Source organism: Heterocephalus glaber, unplaced genomic scaffold, assembly GCF_053883595.1.
Source record: "Heterocephalus glaber isolate CG9 unplaced genomic scaffold, H.glaber_assembly_v1.0 deba00001428, whole genome shotgun sequence".
NCBI lineage: Eukaryota > Metazoa > Chordata > Mammalia > Rodentia > Bathyergidae > Heterocephalus > Heterocephalus glaber.
The window spans coordinates 5,036,725-5,051,522 of record NW_028258293.1 but is presented as its reverse complement, the minus strand read 5'-3'; positions in this window follow the sequence as shown (position 1 = coordinate 5,051,522).

Below are 14,798 nucleotides of genomic sequence, written 5' to 3'. Positions count from 1 at the left end.
ACCGCTCTAACTTCACAAGAATGGGGAACAAGTTACCCCAGTAACGCCGCTCTTGGGAACAATGAAAATGTTCTAAATCCTGGCCGTCCAATATGGTAGCACTAACCACACGGGACCACAGAGTGCTTGGAATATGGTGCTACTGAGAACTCGGTTTTTAATTCAATTTAATTTAAGTTTGCACAGTCTTGTGGGGTTAGCAACTGCTCTATTTCGCAGTGCAGCTTCATATGTTCAAAGCTTCTGCGTGTGAGAGAGCGGAGAGGTGCTCGTGCATTCCCGTCCTCTCGCTCATTTCTTGTTCAGGCTCGGGACCCCTAAGAAACAGACCCTTGATTCTAAGAGGGGGTCCCGCCTGTGCGGGACATTGCGCGGCCTAGAAATCGCCATCTCTCCTCCGAAGCACTGAAAGACTCACTGCACAATCCCAGGGGCTGAGCGCGATTCGGAGCAGGGCTGCCTCTCGGGCCCAGGCCACACCCTCCTCCGTGTTCGCGGAGAGGCCACCCTCACCCCGCTCGCTCGTCACTGTGAACGCAGCGCTGTTCAGTTTGCAGGAATGAGGTGCCTCACCACTTCATTCTCGGGAAGTGGAGCCAGTTCCGTGCTTGGCGTTCGGGCTCTGGCTTCTGGAACTGAGGCACAGATGTCTCATCAGAAGTAGGCTCTTTCCATCTTGTCTCCCTTTGGAGAAGAAGTGTTATAAAGTTCAAATTTGGTCTAATAAATGAGTTTCTGGGAGAATATTGGCTGATGTTATTTTTTCTATTCCCTACAGGTTCGATATCAAAAAACGGTCCGGTCGTGTTCGAGGTCAGCACTGGGGTGTCTCTCCGCCTGCTGTGGCCCATCTTTGCCCGGCCTGGCACCAGGGAAAGGCTGTGAGAATGGAGCGTAGACTCCTTAGGGGCCGTGTTCGGGGGCGGTGGCTGCTTGCTCTCCAAGATGGAGATCAGCCTTAGTCGAAGCAAGCGAGCCAGACTCGCAAGGTGACCTCGCTGCAAACGCCCCCCTCGCTCACTTTGGAAATGCTGTATTTGTGAGTTTTGATCAAAGTTAACACCAAAGACAGCCTCGAAGGCAGAGATGAAGGGGGATGATAGTTCCTAAAGAAGCACCGTGCAGGATGAGGACCCGGAGCAGGCGCCTGCCCGGGGCGCAGGCTGCTGAGATCTGCGACTTGAGGACACGCAGCCCCCATGCCGTGCCCCAAAGCTGGGATCAACCTCGCGCTCGCTGCACCTCCCTGGGCACGAGGAAGGGGCCCAGAGATCCGGGAGGGTCTGTTTTCAGCCTGCTTGGTTTTTAAAGCAATTGTGAAAATGATTTCTGTTAAAAAAAAAAACAACAAAGAACAACAGCAACAACAACACTCAAAACACGCAGGAAAATGGAGAGGCTGATACAATAATCCTCTCTCCATCACCTGGACTGAAAAATCAGCAGACACTTGCCGCAGTCTCTTCCTTCTTCATTTCCATCGTGGTCATTGTTGCTAAATGTTTTTGAGCCAATCCCAGACTTCATGTCACCCCCGACACCTTCGTAAACCAGCATCTTCTTCCACAGCAGAGGCATCATCCACCACACACCAGAAAACGAAGGATATTTCCTAAGTATCCTCCAATAACCTGTCCACATTAAAATGTTTTCTTTACTTAGTAAAATGTAGCTCTTTAAAACTGGTTTGCTCAAACACGGACCCAAAGAAAGCCCAAACATTAACTCAACCCAAAGTCACTTCCTATGGTATTCCTATTGTGTTTGACATGTTGAAGAAATCAGGTCAGTTGTTTTGCAGTTCCCGATATTGTCAAATTCTAAGTTTTCATTTGCTTCTTTCTGCTCTCATTTATCTTGGTCTTTTATCCCTCCACTTACCATAAGTTAGATGTAAAGATATAACCAGATTGATATTCAACTACTTTTTTGAGCCAGTATACATTATAAATGATGTCACATGGTACATGTTATGTCACAATAGGAGGGTCATGGTGTTAGTCTACCATTCTCTAAGCGTCTTTCCTTCCTCCCTTCTGAAAAAATTGCTGGTGATCTTGGGGAAAACGATTAAACCCCGTGGAGCCTCACATTCTCACTTATACCATGGGTATAATAGCAGCACACACTTCCAAAGCCTCTTGAAATGTTACATTGTATCTCCTTTGGAAAGACTGTAGTGCAGTGTCTGCTACATGGAAACATTCAAAAAGATGTTACTTTTGATTACAAATAAGGCATACAAAGTGTTTAGCACGGTGCATTGGTTGGGAGACCCATGGTCACCTTAGCTGTTACTGTTACTTTATCGTTGCTTTGCCTGAATAACCAGTGCTTTTCACTGAATACACAGAGTCTGAAGGGTGACATCAAAGGGGAGCAGACTCCAGCACACTGAAGCTCAGAGAAATCTCTCTAATAAATCTCTTTTTAGGGCTAGATTTTTAAATTATTACTTTTATTAGCCTGTGTGTGCTATGCATGATGATTACATTCCTCTTGGGGAACCGGCACCTTTACATAGCCATTCTTGGTTTTTTAGGTCCCCTTCCCATTTGCAAAAGCTCTGTCTCCCTGTTTTCTATTATCTGTCTTGTGTTTGGTCTTTAATTTATTTAAACTTTGGGTTTCTCATGTAAGAGACACCATGTGCTGTTTAAATTCGTGTGCGGGACTGGATGATAAACTTCAAGATGGTGGGGATTTGTTAATTCCTGTATTCGTAATGTAGCCTAGTGCCTGGCCCTCGATAACAGGAGACTAGAAGACAGCGTCGGTCCGCTTTTCATCTGCTGGGACCGAATCCTGGACATACACAACTCACAGAGGGAAGAGTTTATTTCAGTGCAGTTTCAGAGGGTGTGGCCAGCTGCTCCCAGGCGCCGGCATCTGGCAGAAGAGCGAGCTGGGGCAGAGCTGCCCATGTTATGGTGCCAGGCAAGCAGAGCAGAGCACAGCACCAGGGAGGAAGGGGAGGGACCAGACAGAGTCCCCAAGGCCATGCGCACCCAGACACACCCAGAAGTCTGCTTTGCTAAGCCCCTCAGTGGCTCCCAGTCTGGTCAAGCAGACAGGCTGAACCGTCCCTAAGACTTTGTGCAGAAATCCACTTCCGCCCAGCTGGTCTCATACTGCAGCCCCCACCCACACCCGTGATGCCCACAGAGCAGCCCCTCTCTGCCAACTCCAGACGTTTCCCCCAGTGCTCCCGAGGCGTGGGTGGCTTAGGCCCTGTGTTTTTCCCACTGTGAGCTGGACCAGCCCTTCCGGTGCCCCACGTCTTCTGGGAGGACCCTTCTGAGCCGACTCCATCCTGCCTCACCGTTTTCCTCATCCTAGTCACTCAGTGTCCCCCACAACTTGGTGCTGGTATTTTACATATTTATAGGTTGTCTTGATTTCTGATCATTTCTCACACGTTTCTTTCTTTCTTCCGGTTAACTTGTGAACTCTTTGAGGGCTGAGACAGGAGAAATTCCTTCTCAATTTCTCCTGTCTCCTCTCCCTAACACTTGTCCCAACCCAGACACCTGGCACGGAAGTGGACTCATGTTAGAACCCTTTATAAAGACTCCCTACTGATTTAACATTTCTTCATTACACTTTTTCAGTGTACTCGGAGACCCAAGGACAGAGCCATCAGTGCACTGCCAGGGTGAGCTCGGGTGTGACCTTTTATGAACACCAAGACAACTCACTACACTGCATGGTGATTGTCTGTCCCATGGAAGATTGTGGATTTTCACCCCCATTAAACTAGAACTACTCTAGGTTTGGCCATAACAGGTACTAATCAACGACTAATTGAAGAAACAGTGGATCTGCCAATTTGATGAAATATACTTTTACCCAAAATAGAATTTGGCTAACTCAACAAATTAAGGTGCCTGAACCATTTACCCAGGTATGTCCAGTTCTCGTGAGAAGATCAGTGTATTTTGAGGAAGCAGATACAATTCGGCCTAAAACTGAAATGGGAAAAAGCTAGAGTGCCACTGACTACCACAGGCTCTTTTGTTCTACTCAGGAACATTAGAGAGCTTTCAAGGTTTCAGGCCTCGAAAAATCCCAATGGTAGAATTTGAGGCAGGAGAGAGCTATTTGGAGATTTCTTGGTATTGATTAGTTCACACAAGAGCAGCACTTTCTCCCTGCTGGAAGCTCCACTCGTACTCCTGCTTCCCCTCGACCTAGTCAGACCCAACAACCAACACCTGGCAGCTGTAGGCTCCAGGGAGAGAAGGAAAGGCCCTGAGCCCTGCTGGAGATGTGTCTCCCACCGTGGCGGGGCTCACTCTGCAGGCTGAGGCGGGTCAGGCCGCGTCCTCAGCCTTCGCCTGTGTCTGGAGCCCAGGTGTTGCTTATGCCCCACGCTGGCTCCCACAGGCGACGTCCCATCTCAGGGGCTGGCACTCTGATGCCTTCCGATTCAGTGGCCTGCCAAAGGTCAGGAGAGAGTCGCCCAATTATCTTCACCCACCTGACTGCAGCCTTGCTTTAAAAATACCATGCTGTTTGAGAGCTGGGAAAATCGGCATGGATGATTTAACATGATTTAGTTAAAAGTTAAGTCTCCCCTCCTGTGAGGCTCAACTGATTTATTCAGAGAATTATTTCCATTCATTGCTCATTGAGTTCTTTCTTTCTGAATTTCCACTGATGAGCATGATGTGTTACCAGGAAAAATATTATGATCTTAATTGTAATTTGGCATCTTAGACTAGTTCACACAGCTCCACATCTGCAGCTAGCAGATGTTTAAGCACAGCTCCTTCCATGACTGAAATTTGGCAAAAAGTGTAATTGTTGGAACAACTGAAAATTCTAAATATACTCTAGGAACGTGATGCCAGCAGATGAATTACTACTGGTATGTGCTTCATGTTAAATACTAAAGTCAGACCTAGCCCATCCCTTTTGGAGATGACAGGTTTCAGGGAAAGGGCAGGAGCTGCCCCGAGACCGCTCAGTCCCCCACCCCCTCGAGGCCCAGCCGTCGGGGCTGCAGGGTCACTGTCCTCTGCGGCCCCCTGCTTCGAGCTGCCGCTGTCTGCGGCCGTGACTTCTCTGGAGGCCGGCAGGGCAGAGCTTCAGGCTCACCTTCTCTGGTTCCCCTCTCAGCAGCCTGCGTTTCTCTGGCCAGACTCCTGGGAGCCTCTGTGAAGACAGACACTAACCTCAATACTGCAGGTTGCTTCAGATTCATTCACCAGCCTGTGGAGGGCTGAGGCATAGAGACACTCACTGCTGTGTCTGTCTGTCTGTCTGTCTGCCTGCCTGCCTTGGGGGTGGTGGAGCACAGAGGGAAGAGGGCAGCCCCGTAAGTGTGGGCTCAGTCTGGTTTAGAGAAGTCCAGTGCTGAACATCAGTTTCCTTTCAGTCACAGTTCTGGGCCACTCACCCCGCCAGTCCCTCGGGACAAGGGGTAACTCAGTTATCGCCTGGGCTCACCGGCACTTCCTTGAATCCCACTCCAGTGAAAGCTATTTCCACCTGGTGTCTGGAGCAGAAAAAGCGAGAAGCCCATATTTTCCATCCCTGGATGGTGGAAGTCACAGGATCTGTAAGGGATTTGAGATTCTGCTTCTTAGAAGACTGTCTTCAGCAGACATGTCTCCGTCCAGGTTCACGATGCCATTGTGTCCTGAAGTGGCTGATGGAACTGCTAATCTGACGTGTCAGTTTGGCAGAGTATGGTATCCAATGCTCATCTGTTCGTTGTTGTGAAACATTTTTCAGATGTGATTAATGTTTACGTTAGTAGACGTCAAACAAAGCTGATTACTCTCTACATCAGGGGTGGGCTGTGTGCAATCAGCTGAAGGCCTTAAAATCAAGAGCTGAGGTTTCCAACACAAGCAGGAATTCAGCCTCAGAACTGCAGAATAGAAATCCTGCCTGAGTTTCCATCCTGGCCTGGCCTGAGGCTTTTAAATCCAAGACTGACCTCAACAATGCCTCTTCTCAGAGTCCAGACTGCCAGCTTATGACTCCGACAGTTACATGGCCAGTTCTTTGCAACCCCCCCCCCTTTCCTGGAGAACCTTGACCCATACCAGCATGTGTATGGAACATCTGGGTTCACAGTGGGGGACTATGACCGGAGAGAAATAAGTTAGGTTTCATGGAGAAGACAGGTTAAGCCCCAGGGAGACATAAATAGGGTTGGGTGAGAAGGTCCATGATGTGGCTCCTCTAGAAGGAAAATTAAAGGCCAAGAGACCAGGCTTGGCCTCCAAGGGTCCAGGAGAGCCCTGGCCTAGGGCTCGGAGCTGTGTGTTGAGCCTGGAAAGATGGAAGACTCAAGGCCTATTTCCTCATCCTCCATGCGGGGGGCTTAGACACCTTGCTGCTCTGGTCACGGTGGAGCCTGCTGTCCCATAGCACACTGACAGCAGGGTCCACTCCAGGTCGTTTGCAACTGTCCCTGGCTGTGACCACATCCCTATCCTTCCTGTTGTCCCTGTGGGCATCTGCCCTCCCTCACAAGGATGCCTGGCAAAGGAACCTAACAAGCATCTCACAGAGACACGATTGGTGAACGCACGCCTGCAGTCACAGTGCCAAGGGAGGAAGAAGAGGTTCCTGGCCCAGAGAGCAGAGAACCTCGGGGCCAGGAGGACCTTCCTGACCACAGCCACAGACCATGCAGTGTGGGGTCTTTCCAGGGTGCCATGGACCAGCGAGCCACACCCTGCCTGCTGAGACGGGGTGGGAGAGGTGTCCGTGAACATTAAAGCCAACACCAGGAGGTGGAGAAAAGAAAGATCAGCGCTGTCCATCATTCTACCACCCGAAAGCCACACAGAGCAAGAAACGGCCTTCTCCCCTCTGAGTCTCCAACCCTGCGACCTGCAGTGAACACACCTTAGTCCACAAATGCAGAGAAGCACAAAACAGCCCTGCATTTTCTACATGAAATCAGCCCCAGGCCTGAGCCCTCAGCCTCCGCCCTTTGAAAGCCCTGGTCCCCGCTCCAGCCTCACACCCTTCCTTCCCTTTCTCCAGCCTCCCCGCACCAGCAGCATCACCTTGCTGCCTTTCGATTTTGTGACACCCAGCCCCAGCTTTGCAAGTGTCCTGCTGGCCACTTTGGCTTCTGGCCCCGAGACAAACATCTCCCTGTGGCAGGAAGCCACAAAGCAGCCAACCATCTGCTTCCCATGGAGGCAGGGAAGGAAGAAACACAGGAGGACAAGCTCGAGTTAACACCCCGAATTATCCTGCCCTGCACTGCTGACAGTGTGCTGTTTGTCCTTCCAGAACTGTCTGGGGCTTTACCAAGCAAAGCGCCCCTCCACATAGAGGCTTCTCTTCTTAAACACAGGGGGATCACACAACACGTATGTTTACAGCGCGCCTCTCCTACTCCCTGTTACACAAACACCTTTTTAGATTGTCCTTAATTTATTTACCACCACTGGGTGCGGGTCACCAGCGGATCCGCAGTGATTTCTGTTGCGTTGCTCTCACAGCCAGTGCTGTCTTGTACGCGTGTGTGCATGCCTCTGTGTACTTCATTTCCACTGCTTCCTAGAAGTGGAAGGCTAAGGTAACCAAATGGCTGAGAAATCTTAAGGATGAAGGCTTATTTGACACCTGCAGCAGAATTCTCTGTCTCAGGCCCGTGGGTCCTGGCCGCATCTGGAAGGTTGGTGAGTGCAAGGGAGGTTTTCAGAAAGACAGAGCCTGAACCCAAGAGCTTCATGGAGATCGGGCTGATGTAGGATTGCCCCAGAGTCTCCTCGGTATGCCTCAGGGGACCGGACTCTCAGTATAGGCGTTTAGGTATGGAGAGCTCGAGTTTCAGGGAAATGCAAATCAAAACAGCCCTGAAATTCTGTCTCACCCCAGTCAGAACGGGCATCATCAAAAGCACAAAAACAAACACCAGGCCTGGTGGTGCACACCTGTAATCCCAAACTTGGGAGCCCGAGGCAGGAGGACTGTCAGTTCAAGGCCAACCTGGGCTACATAGTGAGATACTATCTCAAAAAACAAAGGAGCCAACACTGACAACAAAAAGAATGCAAAAACAACAAATGCCAGCCAGAATGCAGGGGTGGAGGAGGCAGGTAAGGAGAGCTTCTACACTGCTGGTCAGAATGTAAGTTAGCACACCCACTTGGACAGTGGCATGGAGGTTCCTCCACGAACCAAATGGAGAAGTACTATTGTGTTAGCTGTGCTTTGGTGTATTTCCTAAAGACTTGAAGTCAAAATGCTAGAGGGACACCAGCACACTCGAGTTCGTGCAGCACAACACACAACAGCTAAGCGATAGGGACAGCCTAGGTGCCCATCAACACAGGAACGGGAAAAGCAAATGTGGAGTTTATATACAATGGAATATTACTCAGCTCTAAAAAAGAAAAAACATGTCCTTTGCAAGAAAATGGATGGAACTGGAGACCATCATCTAAGTGAAATAAACCAGGCTCAGAAAGACAAATAGCCCATGTTTCCTCCCTTCGGAGAAATCTAGGGCAAAAGAGAGAAAGGAGAGAGAGGACACAGAAGTAGAAAGGCAACTTTACCAAGGCGGAGGAGGCACACACGAGGGATGGAGCTGAAAGAGGAAGGGTGACGGGCCAAGACACGATCCTAGTGCGTCGTGGGCGGGCCCAAATGTGCTGAAATAAAACCTAGTGGTCATCTGTGAAATGGGCCAGAACTGGGTCTCCCGGCACCTTCTGCAGGGACACTGCACGCATGCGCGCACACACTCCCCTCCAAGGCGGGGCTGCATCCCTCCGCGGGTCCACAGCGGCCTTCCTTCCGGCCCCAGGTTCCTTACCAGGCATCTTCCCTCCTCCCAGACATTCGGGCCACGCCCCGTGTCTGTGCTGGGTCCCTCCAGAAGCAGACGGTGGGGCGAGGATTCCTGTGTGAGAGGCGTGTACTCGGGAGGTGCGGGAAAGCAGTGAGGAATAGGGAGCAGTGCGCTGAAGGGCGCGCCTGCATAAGCTGTGTCCTCAGCCAGCTGTCACTGAGTTTAATCTCCAGGGCAATGCGCCCCAGCCTGAAGAGCAGCACAGCTGGGGCCTTGTGGACAACTCCCACAGCACACCGGGCGCTCACGTGCGAGCTTGGGGACTCTGGCTCGGCCTGCAAGGGTGCAGTGGCCTCCCTTGGCCCAGAGAGTAGTGTTCAGGCCTCGCCGTGCTCTTCCAGGCCCTGCTCTCTGCCCTCTCTCTGTCTTTCTGATGGATTCACAACCCTTGGAGCTATGTTTAGACCCAGAATGTCCCACGGAGCTTTTGAAAGGTGACTGGGTCACGGGGCGCTGGATGAATCCGCTGAGGGGTTCACAGCTAAGCGTGCTGCTAGGGCTGGGGCCTGACTGCAACAGGTGGGGCCCTGGGGCTGCCTTTGGGTGGTACAGATCCCCTGGCTCTTCCCTTCTCACTCCACTTCCTGGCATCCATGAGGTAAGCAGTCCTCCTCTGCCACACCCTTCCACCATGCTGCTCTGCCTTGGAGCCAGCAGACCACGGACTGAATCCCCTGAACCATGAACCAAATTAAACCTCTCCCCTTTTAAGTTGTAGGTGCTAGGGGTTTTGTGTCCCAGTGACAAGACAATACACTTGGAAGTCCTCGATTGGTGTCCTGCCTCTACTACTTGCTAGCCGACAGCCTCATTTGTACCAAAGGCATAGTGATAATTTCCATCTCATAAAACAGCTGTCAGGATTAACTGGCAAAGGTGGAAAGACTGATAGCAGTGCCCACCACTTACCAACTCTTCAACAAATGTCAATTATTACACTAACTATCCTTTCATAGCCACTTCCAGTGACAATGCCTTCAAGAACCCATTCCTGAGAGGGCAGACTCCTCTTAACCCCTCATGATGAGGCATCCCATGTCCGAGTTTGTCTTATCCTGTGGAACCTCAGGTCTTCAGGAATATGTCATGAAACGAACACTGAGGGTTAACCTGCCATCCTGGTAGAGGAGACTTTGATTCCACTCATTCGAAGATGAACACTTTGCTTTAAAATTCACCCGGAGTAAAATGTAAATTTCAACAAACTACAGTGGACCCTCAAGTTATGACCAGGCTGACATAAGAACAACTTGGGTTACAACCAGAATTTTAGTTTTAACTTATGACCAAACTCTTGAGTTACGACCCAAATGCCGGCCCCTTGTGCTTCCAGATGGTCTCAGACACAGATGTAACCCTTAAAGAGTTCTGGAAGGAACAGTACAGCATCCTTTCCTGTGTGGGGTTAACTGAGAAATCCTGGGCCAAGGTCTCTCTAATGACACTGAGCTCTGCCTGTGCACAGGAGACAGAATTTGAAGGCTGTGCCGAGAAGCCTGAGCCTTCATTGACCAACTTGAGTTACAACCAGCCCTTGGGAATGAATTGAGTTCATAAGTCAAGGGTCCACTGTATAGTAATAATTACTTTTACTCCAACACACAAGTCATGTGCACACACACACACGCACACACACATACACACCATTTTGTAATGTTTCTGAAATCAGGTTGAGTAGGTTTTAACAACCAAAAAAAAAAGCCATTGGCTATGGGCCAAGGGCACCAGGGGTGGGGGTTTAGTCAGGTAGGGAACATTGCCTTTGTCAGCCCTTGGCCCAGAGAGGAATAACTGCTCAGAGAATTGTAGAATGTTGGGCTGCTAATATCTCTGGGGGCTGGGGGGGACTTCACTGAAAAAAAATTTTTTAAACCCCTGTTTGAATCCAGGTTCCTTGGCTGGAAGAATTTGGGTTATTTGGACAAGTAACCTCTTTTTGTTTAAATTTTCCTCATCCAATACAGATATTCAGTTCAAGAGCTCAATTTTCTAACGATTCTGGTTGCAAACCAAACTGGACAAGAACCAAATCAAATTTCCCCATAAGGTCAACGTTGACTCTAACCACTGAATTCACTTCGGTTGTTGTCCAACTCGGTTTGTGACCAGAATGGTGGAAAGAGTCAGGCTGCGAACCGAGGCGTCTCTGTAAGAGCCTGCCTGCTAAGGAGGAATCACGGTGACGATGAGAGAACAATTACAATAACCTGTTGCATCCTTACTATGTACCTGACACACACCGGGCACTTTCACTCCAGTGGTCTTATTTCCTGTAATCAGCCTACAAGACAAGCTGTCAGACGCCTTTTGTGTTGCTAGACACAGGACCCCACACTTTAGCGGAGGCCAGGTTCAGTTCGTGGTTTCTAGTCAGCCGGCTCCCGGACAGAAGCTTCAAGGTGGAGGGCGTGGTGGTGGGAAGGGGAACAGCCTCAGAGAGCAGGAGCCGGAGACCGGACGTGGTCCCCAGGTCCCCCCTTCGAGACCCGCCCAGACGCACCCAGGAGCACGCTCTCCTAATCCCGGGGGCGGACCCCAAGCCAGCCAAGTTGACACAAGTAAGCTCAGCCGCTGCAGCAAGGGCTATGGCTCTTATTTTACAGACGTAAATTGAGTGTGCACGCGATGCAGTTAACACCCCCCCCCCCCGCCACATCCCACAGCTACAGAAAAATATCTAGAACATGGTGCCGGGAATAGTGGGTGTTCAACAGGGACAGCTATCTGCATTCACTCCGTCTGCAATGCTTGCCACAGACGATTTTTAAATTATTGGAGCTAAAACCCTGGGAAGAGCGTTACCTGTCTGCCGGGTGAGATTCACTTAACCACCGTCATGTTGTCCGTGAATTTGATAGCCTCTCAGTGCGCTGCAGCAGTGACCTTCCTGTAATGTGTCCGCTTCCCTGGCCACCAGGGTTTCCCCAGGGACTTTCTCCTGCATTTGTGTGACATTTCCTCTTTTGCCCAATTCCCAAGATCACTTGCTTCTCATTCGAACTTGAGCAGTCAGAGAGATAATGTCAGAACCCATCAATCCCCCGACAAGCTTTGGAAATACGGTCGCCCAGCATCAAGGGTGTCTGTACTGTCGCTTTTTCTCAGAAATGGAGGGGCCACCGGCAGAGGGAAGGGAGGGTGGAGAAGCAGCCAGAGCGGGCTCTGGGTCCTGTCTTCCCCTCCCTCATTGTGGTGTCTGCGTAGAGGAAGCTGATGATGCTGCCGAGGCTCGAACCGGTTTTAAAATAGACCCAGGGCGGGAGCTCAGGGTTACCTCCCTCTTCCCAGCAGAGCACAAGCCTTCAAGCCAGCAGCCACGGCTGGCCACTGCCTGTTGCGGTTCGCCTTGTAATGTTTTCTTAAAACATTTGAATTGGGTGCAGTATTTGAGACTTCACAGGAAACCCCTCCTGGTCCCCCATGACCCGCCGGGGAACCCCGAGTTCATGCAGTACTGGCTGCCACGTGTGAAACCCGGGGAACCCACACAGCTCCGCCCCTCCTCCGCTGGCCCTCGGAGTCCCTCGGAGATGGCATGTGGTGATATTCAGGTCAGAGCAGAGCAACTTCTCCGTGACACCGAGGTCACCCCGCGTCTGCAGTATGGGAGGAGGCCGGGTGACGCGCAGTCCGCATCCGGCCTGCACTTACAGCTTCATTCGATTCTTCCAGGCTCCTGGTCCCAATGTCGGTGGTTGCCTGGAAGCTATTTACGCCCCATGAGTTACAGGTTCCCCTCCTCGCCCTTAATTGCTCCTGCAGCTCTTCCCTCATTATGTCAAGTCTCCCCTCTCCCAATTATTCCTGAAGCCCACGGGGGTTGCCGAAGTGAACGCCAGACACCTTGTCTTCTGGGTTCCCGCATGGAGTCCGCCTGTGGAGCCCAGTCTCCCTGCGGACCTACTTGGGGTGCACGTCTCCCACCCCAACCCCTGCCAGGAGCTGTCCAATCACGTGGGCTCCCTGCAGGGCGGGTAGGTTGAGTGGGTCACGTGTCTGTGTCCAGCGCGGCCACCGGGGTGCCGCAGCCCCGTGTCGTGTCTGAGTCTCAGCTCGGCGGGGTGCTGTTGACCACCCTGTGCTCACACGCAGCTCCCTGCTGCGCAGGCTGCAGGAGATGCTGCGGGCGCCTGGGCGGGAAGACACGGCCCCCCTCTTCCTTAGGCCGAGCCTCCCCAGTGGGCTCCTTGCTCCGCGTCCCTCACTGAGCAAGCCCGGGACTCGGTGATTCGTGGTGCTCAGTGTCAAGCTGGAGCCCCGAGTCGTGGGGAGCAGTGTTTTATATAACCAGGTGTCCTCAGAGCCCAAACCACTGGAAATAGGTTGATCCGGCAGCCTCAGCCCACAGGCAGTATGGCCTAAGTGCTCCTCTGGGTGCTTGCGAGGCAGCTTCGGTGTCCTCTTTGCTAAACGAGCAGACCTTGTGACTCCAAGGAGATGCCGGGGCGGGACTCCAGCACAACCGGCGCCGAGTTGCACAGACACGGCTGTCACGGTGGAGTCCGTGAAGAAGGGCGAGGAGAACACAAGGGCAGGGGAAGGGCAAGAGCCTCCCAAGGAGCTGGCCCCGGAGCTTTGTCTGGCTTCCGCTTCCTCTGCAGGCCTCCCGTCCTCTCCCTGCACACTGTAGGTTTCCAGGTTGCAGTTTCGGAAATGCACACGCCTCGTCGGTGTGTCTCTCCCAGCCTCACCTTCCGTACCCAGCAGGGAGAGCCTCACTGTTTCCATGTAGGTCAGCGGCCACCTCTGATCCACCCAGCTCTGCCCGAGGATCCAAGACCACCCACACACAGGGCCGAGGCCAGCAGGACCCGCCCCTCTACCTGATCATGCGTTCGCACCCAACTGCTCCCCATCCCTTGCACTTTTCCAGGGAGACCTTAGGAGTGGAGGAGCGATGTTCAAGGAAGCAATGAATCCGAGCACCTGATCTTAGTCCCTAAGGCTCACCGAGCACTTCCTTATTCACCAGATGCTGCCCCAACTGCAGCACTGGGATGGACTCACCTCCTCCCACAGCCAGGCCCCGCCAGGGCCTGTCGAGACTGGCCTCAGGCCACAGGCAGACATCAGGCTTGGAGCTGCTGGCCGGACCGGAATCAGAGTGCAGAACAGGCTGAGAGCAAAGCGCCCGCTTTCATCACGGTACTTAGCAGCAGGCACACCTGACTTCAAGTCCGAAGCTTGTCATTGGCTATGAGATTTTGGATTAATCACTCTGAACTTCAGTTTCTTCGTTTGTAAATGGAGATAAAAAGCCTCTCTGATTAAACATGTTCAAGCTTAGCAGCTCAGGACAGGCACCGTTTTCCCCTAGGTGCCCGGGCTCTCAACATCCTCCAAGCTTGCCTTTCCTTCCCCTCCTCTCCCTGTTTTAGACAAAGCCTGCATAACTCTTCCCTCACCACTCCAACTCCAGAAAACACCGACTGCAGATAAACAGGTCTGAAAAAAGAGACAGGAAGCAGGGGTTGGAGCCAGAAGACCCGGATTTGAATCTTGCACCATGTTACACTAATTGCTTGGACTTAGACCAGTGTCCTCATAGTTCTAAATCGTAGCTTCCCTGTCTTTAGAAGGTGGAGTTGTTGGTGTTGTTATTGTTGGTGTGGTGTGTGTGTGTGTTTGTTCTACAAAACGTACCTGCAATGCTCTAGAAACTCCAAGGCACCACGACTTGGAAGAAATTGCTACTATTTATTTTATTTTGGGGGGAGAGGTACCGGGGATTGAACTCGGGACCTTCCGCTTGCAAGGCAGGCAAGAACCACTGAGCTAAATCCTCGGGCCAGAAATTACTATTATCAAGGCAGAAGAGTCCCAGAATGACCTTCGGGCGCGCAGCCTGTTCTGGGTGTTTTAGAGAGGCCGTGGCTTGTGCACTGTTTTCATACTTTCATGTGTAGGCGCAGATATTTATGTGTCTTTTTAGGTACCAGGATTTTTTTAGTTCAGGAAAGTTTCT